General features: G+C 36.2%; 1 long non-coding RNA gene across 1 annotated transcript; it reads left to right on the top strand.

The window, feature by feature from the left end:
* Window positions 1-5612: 5612 nt before the first annotated feature.
* On the top strand, window positions 5613-9205 carry LOC144706890 (uncharacterized). Its single transcript, XR_013582340.1, has 3 exons — window positions 5613-5781; window positions 8711-8782; window positions 8947-9205. It is a non-coding gene; the product is annotated as an uncharacterized LOC144706890 (long non-coding RNA).
* The last annotated feature ends 530 nt before the right edge of the window (window positions 9206-9735 follow it).

Raw genomic sequence — 9735 nt, 5'->3', positions numbered from 1 at the left:
TAATGTTATTCCAAAAATGCTGCATGTTTAAAGAACTCTACCTTGAACAGTTTATCCTATTGTTGACCCAAAAAACAAGAATTCAGAATTTTTGGAGCAAAGGATAGTGAAAAACATTGAGAAGGGGCTTAAATTAGAGTAAAATATAATTCGGATTAGAGTGTTTCAAGACTGAATGATAAATAAGATGAACTGGTAATCATAAACTATACAGTCTAGTATAAAAAATAATATGGAATATAATAATTTCAATGAATCAACCCAATTAATTTTTGATAAGAGTAAAATAAATGTCAGTGTCACATAGATCATAATTTTTAAGAATAAAAATTTAGAGAATATATCATTTGAGCATAGCTGAATATTTCAAAAGAAGTTTTCTGATTAGAAATTTCAAATGAGTGTGGGTAATCGTAATATTATATTCGGATCAGTGGAACCTTTCATAAGAACAGATAATCAATATTTAAACTGTAAAAATGAAATTTATAACAAATCATGAATCTGGATTTCCTAAAAGAGATGAGGGAAAAACACCATATAGCAATGTACAGCAAACACGAAATAATAATGATATGTACATATAAATGCACAAGGAACAAGAAATGAGAATAATCACCATAAATTCCACGTTGAAAGATTTGAGAGTGTTTTCACCAGAATTTCAGTGCAGGAAGCAGTCACAGGAGTTATTTTTTCTGAGTATCTTCACAAAAAGAAATCAACAAGAGCTTTTCCACCCAACATGATTTCAGCAAGTGATAAGTGAGGCATAGAATTTTAGACAGCCAGAGGCTCAGAGAGAAGCTTGGATGTGTGACACAGAGAGAAGGCCAAAGGTTGAGGGAGAAAGAGAAAAAGATAATGATGAGAATGCCAAAGGATCAGAGCCAAAGAGAAAACACCAATGGGTTGAGAGAGAAAGAGATAATGCTGATAAGTTTAGTAAAAATTCCAATGGTTTTGATGAGAGAGGGAGAGGACAGAAATGGATTGAGAGAGAGATAACTCTAAAAATTTAGAACGGGAGCAAGAACGCCAAAAAAATTTAACTTAAATGGCCTTAGCAAGAACGGCAAAAACATATAGTTTCTCTCATCAGTCTTTTTTCTAATGAGTAACCATCGTTTTCTTTTAAAAGAAAACCAGTTTCCAACTTTCATCTTCAGGAACATCCTGGCCTCCCTTTTTATCTTTTCTCTTTTTCAGAATTCTTTGGACTAAGCTAAGTAATATGTACACCTTTACGACATCATGTGTACCCTCCTCTAGGAAACTCCTGAGGGGCTTAAAATGATTTGAGTTGGGGGGTATTTGATGTCTATGCCTTATTTAATTATTTTTTATTTATATATAAATATAATTGAAAAATAAACATTACCTATTGAGTCCTAAAGTATTTAATGAGATTATTATTACTTTTAAGCGAGTTTCAACAATATGATGTCGTAACAGTTACAGATGTAAGGGGACGTGTGGTTTCTTGGTCCTTCTGCAGGCACTTCTGGATTCGAAGGCGCAAAAAGAGGTACACCCTTTGCTGCCCAATCAGCAGCGGTTAATGCTATTCTTACAGTAGTCGATCAAGGGATGCAAAGAGCGGAAGTCATGATAAAAGGTCCAGGGCCCGAACGAGATGCAGCATTACGAGCTATTCGTCGAAGTGGTATACTTTTAAGTTTTGTACGTGATGTGACTCCTATGCCACACAATGGATGAAGACCCCCTAAAAAAAGACGTGTGTAGAAATTTGAATTCAAGGTATTTCAAGAGAAAAAAATGATTCCATAATCTATTTAAAGTATAATATATAATTATGGTTCGAGAGGAAATAGCAGGGTCCACTCGAACACTACAGTGGAAGTGTTTGTTCGAACTATCTATGGAGTATTAGGGATAAAAATTTGGATATTTGTAGAGGGCAAATAATCTAATTAATATACCTTTAGTTATATTACAAGTCTCTTTATAAAACTACCAATCAAAGATTAAATTAATTCTATAGGGATAAATGAAAATTTCATTTACTTTTTTGGTAAAATTGCTATGCTTAGTGTGTGACTCGTTGTCGTGGTTTTTCGTTATAGTAAGCAAAATGGCTATCTTGATTCGTTAGAACTTGGAAAGGTAAGGAAATTTCTGGTTCAGTTGCGTACCTACTTAAAAAAGAATAAACCTCAGTTCCAAGAAATTATATCTTCCACCAAGACATTCACTTCGGAAGCAGAAGCCCTTTTGAAAGAGGCTATTCTGGAATGCATGGAATTGTTTCTACAACAGGAGCAAAACTAAGATTATGAGTCTTTTTTAGGACTCTTATAGTGTTATTCTTACTTTTTGGAAAATAAATTATAGGATGTGAAGTGTGTGGGAATAATGAGGTAGGTGAGGACGACGTATCCTGTGCATAGGACTTGGAAAATGACTCACACCTATCTTGAAAGAAGAGTAGGATAATGGTGAGAAAGAATACATAAGTGGGATCAGTTACTTTGAGCTGATGAAATGGGTTTAGGGTTTTAGGGTTTAGGGTTTAGGGTCTAACCAAATCAAATTCTCTCTCGATACATTCCTCAAAAAATCCAATTCATGCCGATTCTTCCCCCAACTAACGAAGAGATCTTGGCGGAATTGCCACATATGAAATTGAACACAATTTTGCAAAGAAATACCCCACTTGGAGTACGGTAGGGGCAGAGGGAATTTCCAGTGGAGTGGTGAAATGCGTAGAGATCGGAAAGGACACCAATGGCGAAAGCACTCTGCGGGGCCGACACTGACACTGAGAGACGAAAGCACTCTGACAAGTCGCACTATACGTCAACCCAAACTGCATCTTCCTCTCCAGGACTCTGAAAAGGTACTTTTGGAACACCAATGGGCATTAAAAATAAATAAATTAAATGACTATATTTGACTTTAATATGGAAATGTAACAATCAATTTATTGTTTGTTGTCAGAAATTTTATTTCTGCTTCTCCTATTTAATACAGAGATTCTAAGGTTCAGACAGAAATACGGAATTTTATAAATAAAATTTTTAGCAGGGGATCCTTAAAAATAATGGACACAGTGTTGATGCATTGAGTTTTCACAAATAAAACCAATTCCCCATTGCGTATTGTTACTTATCGGGTATAGAATATATCTGCTTCTCTTTGTTCCTACGAACAGAATTTTTCCCTTATTTTCAACAATGTAACGGAATAAATATTAACCCTTATTCATAGATAATCTACTGAAAAAGGTTAGGTACATAGTATATATATATATATATATATATATATATATATATTAGTTATCTCTTGAACCAAATAGGATATTATTACTTTTGTCTTGGATTTTAATGAAAATCCAGGATTTTGGAAAATAAAATATTAAATTATGGATGCCAATGTGACATAATGAGATGATTGAACTAGATCAGAATAGGAGGCCCAATATTCAATAAGGGCACAATGCCCAACAGAATTCAGATTTGTGGAACTAACCCCAGTATTTGACTTTGAAGCTTATTTTGAATTAAAAGATAAATCAAAATGTCAACCAAGGTTAATATCCAAGATACGGAAGCCCCATAATTCATAAGAATTAGATCCAAGGGCTGATAACATTGGGCTTCTCTATTTTAACTTGCATCCCCTTTATTTATATCATATCCTTGAGTTATGCACCAATACATTGTTGGCGGCCTTAGTGGATTAATTTTCTTGTTTCTAAGGGTGTCAGATCAAGAGAGCAGTGATTCAAATCCTCTGATCTGGATGAGAAAAAAGAACACCGTAAAGGGCCCAAAATAATATGACAAAATGTTAATGTGTTATTCTTAAGTCTTCATCTGTTTATCTATTATCTATTCCTAGGTTATGATTCAAGAAAATTTTGAACATCCAGTTCATTTCTATGCCACTGACTACACCTAAAAAAGCCTCCTGTAGCAGGAAAAATATTTTTCGTACAATTCCACCACACAATTTGACCTTATTCCATTGTTGTCTCCCAAAACCATCACTTGCCGAATGTCACTGCCCTGAGCTGCCTCACCTTGAGTGCAAGTGCCCCCATGATTGGCTCCCATAAAATGTGGTGAAGGTATATTATTAAAATCCCACTCATTTAAAAATTCCCGCAAATTATTTGAAAATCTTCAAAAATATTAATTAAATTATTATATGAAAAGTAATTCCCAACACATCATAAAAATAAAAAATATATTAAAATTTATTAAAAATCCAAACAATAATTTTTAGCCAAAATTTTATTTTTTCATTATCTGATCTATATGGATTCAACGTTTACTCTATGCTCACTAGGGAAATTATTATAAAATTTGTGCATAAATTAAAACCTTAGAGCTATATTTTATTGCTAATTTCAGTTTTATCAATTAACACTGACACCACGTCTTTATAAGAAATGATCTAATAATTGATTTAATCATATTATCTTGTTTTGTAATGAACATCTAGAGCTCAGGTTGAATGAATGCAAATAAAGTTCACCTCTTAGAATTCGATTATGAGATAATCTCAAAGTTGAAGGCGAATAAAATATTATCAGCATTGCTTTTCAGATGGTATTAAGGATCAGAAATCAAATCCTCTCTCATCTGATCTTAAGTTGAATAATTGGTACATACCAAAACATCTCAATGGAGTATTTTAAAGTACACTCATATTTGCAAAAGTATCTCTGCTGAAGACTGCAATTGTCTTCACCAAGACTTGTCATTTATCAGCAAAATATAAGTCCTGTTTGGCACTTTTTCCATTTTCATCCAAGATGTCTGCACAGGTGTTCCTAACAAAAGAAAACTACATGATGAGTAAATTTTCAGGTTACCCACTGGCATTATGATTCAACATTATCACACGCAATGCCTGTAATCATAATCATACGGTATTTCCTAATGTAAGACAGTTGTCTTTATATAATATCCAGAGGTTGATTACGGTATTCCGAACATTTGTACATTTACTACATGACAAGGTATGTTTGGGTTTCTCTTTCCACAATTCTGGAAAGTGTTTTAACAATAAAAAGCCTCCTTAAGGGAAAGTGAATCATTGTTTTAGTAATTTTCTCTACTTTATTATTGAACGTACTTAAAAAAAAATGGAGTCAACATAAAAATCTTCTTTTTTTCTTACGTTGTGTTTTTATTTTGTATTTTTAGGCTTTCTAACAACTCAATATATGTCACTGTGAAAACACTGGGATATCCCATGGCCATCTATTGTTCAAAGACTTAAAAGGAATAGTCAGAAAAAAAACCAATAACAAAGTAATTTTTCTTTTTCAACTTTTTCTTAAAATTGGTAGGACATTTTAGCATTAAGACCTTTCTTCCGTCACATTTTTAAATCCTGATTACCGACTCGTTAACTACTTTCTGTTTTGAGGACACCTGGATAATGGAGGAGATAACTTACAAGTGATGAGCTGAATGTAGACATGGTAGTTCTGTTCGTTTGGTGCGAACTTGAGCGAATTGTTTGTTATGTTCGGATTTCCGAACATAACAAATCTGGAAACGCACAGAACTTCGCACACACCCGTGTGCGGTTCGCTTTGTTCGATTTGTGAAAATTTATTTGTAAAGTATTTTATACAAATTAAGAAACTTAGAACTTAGAAGGAATGCTTCCCGCTTTGCCTCCCCCATTCTACCTCATTTTCTCGTTCTCTCAAGCTCTCGACGATGGCCTGTAGAAAGCTCTCTCGAGTCTCTCTCTCGTTCTCTCTGCTCTCTCAATCACGGAGCTTCCCGACATTTGAAGGTATCCTCGCCCTTTTGATTGCGGGAAAAATCAATCTTGTATGTCTCGTTTTAGCTTTTTGAATCGATGCATTTGCTTGGAAGTTGGAACTGCGGTGATTATTCTCTAGGAAATTCGACTTCCTCTGCCGTTCCTGTGAGTCATTTGTTAGATTTCTGCCTCTTTCTTTTTCCCCCTTATGTTCATCTTCATCCGACAAAGTCGTCATAATCGTCATCAACATCGTCTGCGGCTTGCATGATGGTGCCGATTTCTGATTTCATCATCTTCTTTCGTCGTCTGAGCGAGTTTAACGTAGGAACGATGATGAAACTAGATTTTATGAATCTAGTTTCAACAGAAGCGGAGAAGAATCAATTGATAAGATATGTTGGTGGACAGAGGCAGATATATGTTGACCGTGTGAGTGCACCTTGTGAGCTTCGTATGCCTCCCTGTCAACTGCGCAGGAGAAGGGCAATGAAAAAGGTAAGAGTTCAGCGTCGAGTTGAAATCTCCGAGGATACTGTCCTTACCATTGCACAGCAGCGGCTCGAGATCTCCGCTTCCGGTGGCTCTACGAAGATGAAAACCTCGGTCACAAGAAGGGCAGATCGCAGGGAAAGGACACCATAACTTACTCGGAATCTCATCAAATTCAGTAAGATTAAGTTACTCGATCGATGCCCATCTCTAACTGATTGGAGTATGATATTTTGAAATGAAAAATCAAGATGTTTCGTCTCGTTTGAAACATTTGAAGCTATTTACTTCGTGACCCCTCAACAGATGGTTAATTTGATATTAGTGTGATTTTATGAGGAATTTCCTTGAATGAAGAACGAGTACAGCAGGACACTTACTGTAAAAGAACCCTTGCAGCCTCCTGGCACTCGGCCACGCGATCATTATACCCGTTAGTACTGGTCAGAGCATGCTTGTGACCAGAAAATGCCAGTAAAATCTTGAAGGCCTCTCCATTTTCATGCTTTTGATTTTTGTTGATTTCGGGGTGAGGAACCAGCGTGTAGTCCTTGGTCTGTACGAGAATTTCTCTCCCCTCTCTCTTTTTCTCTCTCTCTTTCTCTTTTAAATCGTGTCTCTCTCTCTGTACCTCTCTCTCTACCATCTTTGGGTTTTTAAATTTATGAATCTCCCACTGGGATTTTGGGTTTTGCACTTTGCTTTTTATGACTATTTACCCATTTCTCTCCACTCTCTCTCTCTCTCTTTTTCTCTCTCTTCCTCTTTTAAATTGTGTCTCTCCCTTTGTACCTCTCTCTTTCTCTCTACCTTCTTTGGGTTTTTAAATTTATGAATCTCCCACTGGGATTTTGGGTTTTGCACTTTGCTTTTTATGACTATTTACCCATTTCTCTCCACTCTCTCTCTCTCTCTTTTTCTCTCTCTTCCTCTTTTAAATTGTGTCTCTCCCTTTGTACCTCTCTCTTTCTCTCTACCTTCTTTGGGTTTTTAAATTTATGAATCTCCCACTGGGATTTTGGGTTTTGCACTTTGCTTTTTATGACTATTTACCCATTTCTCTCCCCTCTCTCTCTTTCACTCTCCCTTTCTCCTCTAAATTCTGTCTATCCCTCTGTACCTCTCTCTCTCTAGCTTCTTCGGGTTTTTAAATTTACGAATCTCCCACTGGGATTTTGGGTTTTGCACTTTGCTGTGGATGAGTATTTACCCATTTCTCTCTCCTCCTCTCTTTCTGTATCCTCACTCGTGTCTCTTGTACTCTGTACCTCTCTCTCTCTCTATACCTTGTTTGGGTTTTCAATGAAACTCCTACAGGGATTTTGGGTTTAGCATTTTGATGTTTATGATTATTTACCCATTCTTCTCTCCTCTCTCTTTCTCTCTCTCCTTACTCGTGTCTCTTACTCTGTACCTGTCTTCATTTTTCTTTTGGTTTTTGTATTTATGAATCTTTTGCTGGGATTTTGGGCTTCTGATTTTGTTTTGAAGGTATGCTATCCGATTTCTCTCTCTTTCTCTGTTTGTTTGTCTGCCTTCACGGGCTCTGTTTTGTTTTGGGTTTTCATATTTGTGGATCTTCCAGAGGGTTTTGCGCTGAGGATTTGGTGCTGATTAAAGTCTCTCTTTGGGCTTTTATATTTAAAACTCTTTTATAATTTCTCTCTCATATCAGTCTATTTATTTGTCACTCACTTTGAGCTTTTAATTTTTAAAATAGATTCTTATTTCTCACTTTCTTACAATTCTCTCTCCAATATTTTCTCAAATCTCTCCTATGCCTCTCTTCCATATCCTCTGACCTTATATACATATTAATATTCTCTATTTGCCTTGCACCTCTCTTCGTTATTTTTTGGGCCTTTATAATTTTTCTTCTTCTTCTGATATCTACCTGTCCCTTCCCTGCGGTTGGGGATTCATTTAACCGTGTCAGAGGGGGAGGTCTTCTGTGCAGAATTTATCCCAGATAAAAAACGAGAAAAAGAACAGTGTGATTGATATATGACCAATCTAGTGGACTGGTCAAATGATCCGTAAGATGATCCGAGCTATGAAGTTGATACAACAGTGTGACTGATGTCATGGTTGGCCTGTTTTTATCTAATTGAACTTGATCCAATAAGGTGTTGCCACCGGGTAAGATTAAAAAAGCGAGAGAACAATAGAGAGTGATAGAATTTTTTTTGAACTATGACTGTCCTTCAAGATACACTGATTTCTATATATATTTCATTCTCTTTAAACTCAATAGACAAATCACTTTATGATGAAGTATCTATGAAATTAATGTCCGGAGATTATGGTTTTCCATTCAACATTTAACATACGTCTCAATGCACCGACGGGTAAGACGCTGTCCTAGCTCGTTGTCTTGTATAGAGAGCTCTACTTTTTATCTTTGCCTTCGCGAACAAAAACTATGATCATGTGATGTCAATTTATTTCTTTTTTTTTCAACACGCAGATTAGCGCTCCAGCACACAATACCGCCTACAATGATGGAAGAATCCTGTGGTCTAAATGCGAGATTCATTTGGTTTTTTCCTCTCTCTATCATTCTATGGTTTTATCTTCATCTCTGAGTCTCGCTTCCTTATATCTCTCAAATTAGTTGATTCTCTCTTTTCTTTGCTTTAAACTCTTCACTTTCCTCTCATTCCGTAACTCCGTCTTTAAATCTCTCTTTCTTTACATGTGCAGAACAGGAGGGCTCGTCATCGGCCTGAGGGCGCTACTCAGGATTCAACCATCGCCGAAAGATATACTCGGCCAGGAGGCAGAAAGCTAGTTCTGCAGCTCAAAATACCCAGCCAGAAATCTGACTGGAATTTTGAAGGTTTGGGTCTGCAGAGGGACTTCAATTTTGAAGACAGTTATTTTCCTTAAAAAATGAGTCGTACTCTTCAAAATAGACATGGTGTACCCCACTTATTTTGAAGGCAGTTATTGCTCCTCTCTACTTTTCTCTCATTTCCTAACTTTGTCTCCAGTTTTCTCCATCTTTCTCTCTCCCTAAGTATCTCTTTCTCCCTTTCTATCATTCGCTGAGCTTCTCTTTTTTTATCTTCAATTCTCTCTATCCGTCTAATTCTTTGATTTTGTTTCTATCTCTTATTCCCCATTCTATCTATCAAAATCTCCCTTTCTCTGTCTTTAATCCCCCCTTTATCTTCATCTCTCTATCTCGATATCCCTTTCATTCTACAATTCATTGTCCCACACTCTCACCATCACTGTCATGCCCTGTCTTCCTCTCCCTTCCTCACCCTCACGCTCTCCCTCTTCTTCTATCTTTCACTCTCTCTCCCTCTCCCTCTCCCTTTCCTGACAAAACTAGTAACACTAACACTTGTTTTAAAAAACGGCATCTTGAATTTGTCACCGTATGAGAACTTAACAAAAGTTATATTATTATTGTAGAAATACCTAAATATATTTTTATTGAAACCTAATCGTTCTACCCTCTAACCAAGTGTTAGGCCCCTAACT

This window comes from Wolffia australiana, chromosome 8, assembly GCF_029677425.1.
Source record: "Wolffia australiana isolate 7733 chromosome 8, ASM2967742v1".
Classification (NCBI taxonomy): domain Eukaryota; kingdom Viridiplantae; phylum Streptophyta; class Magnoliopsida; order Alismatales; family Araceae; genus Wolffia; species Wolffia australiana.
Note: the sequence above shows the minus strand (reverse complement) of the source record. Positions and strands in the feature narration are given on the sequence as shown.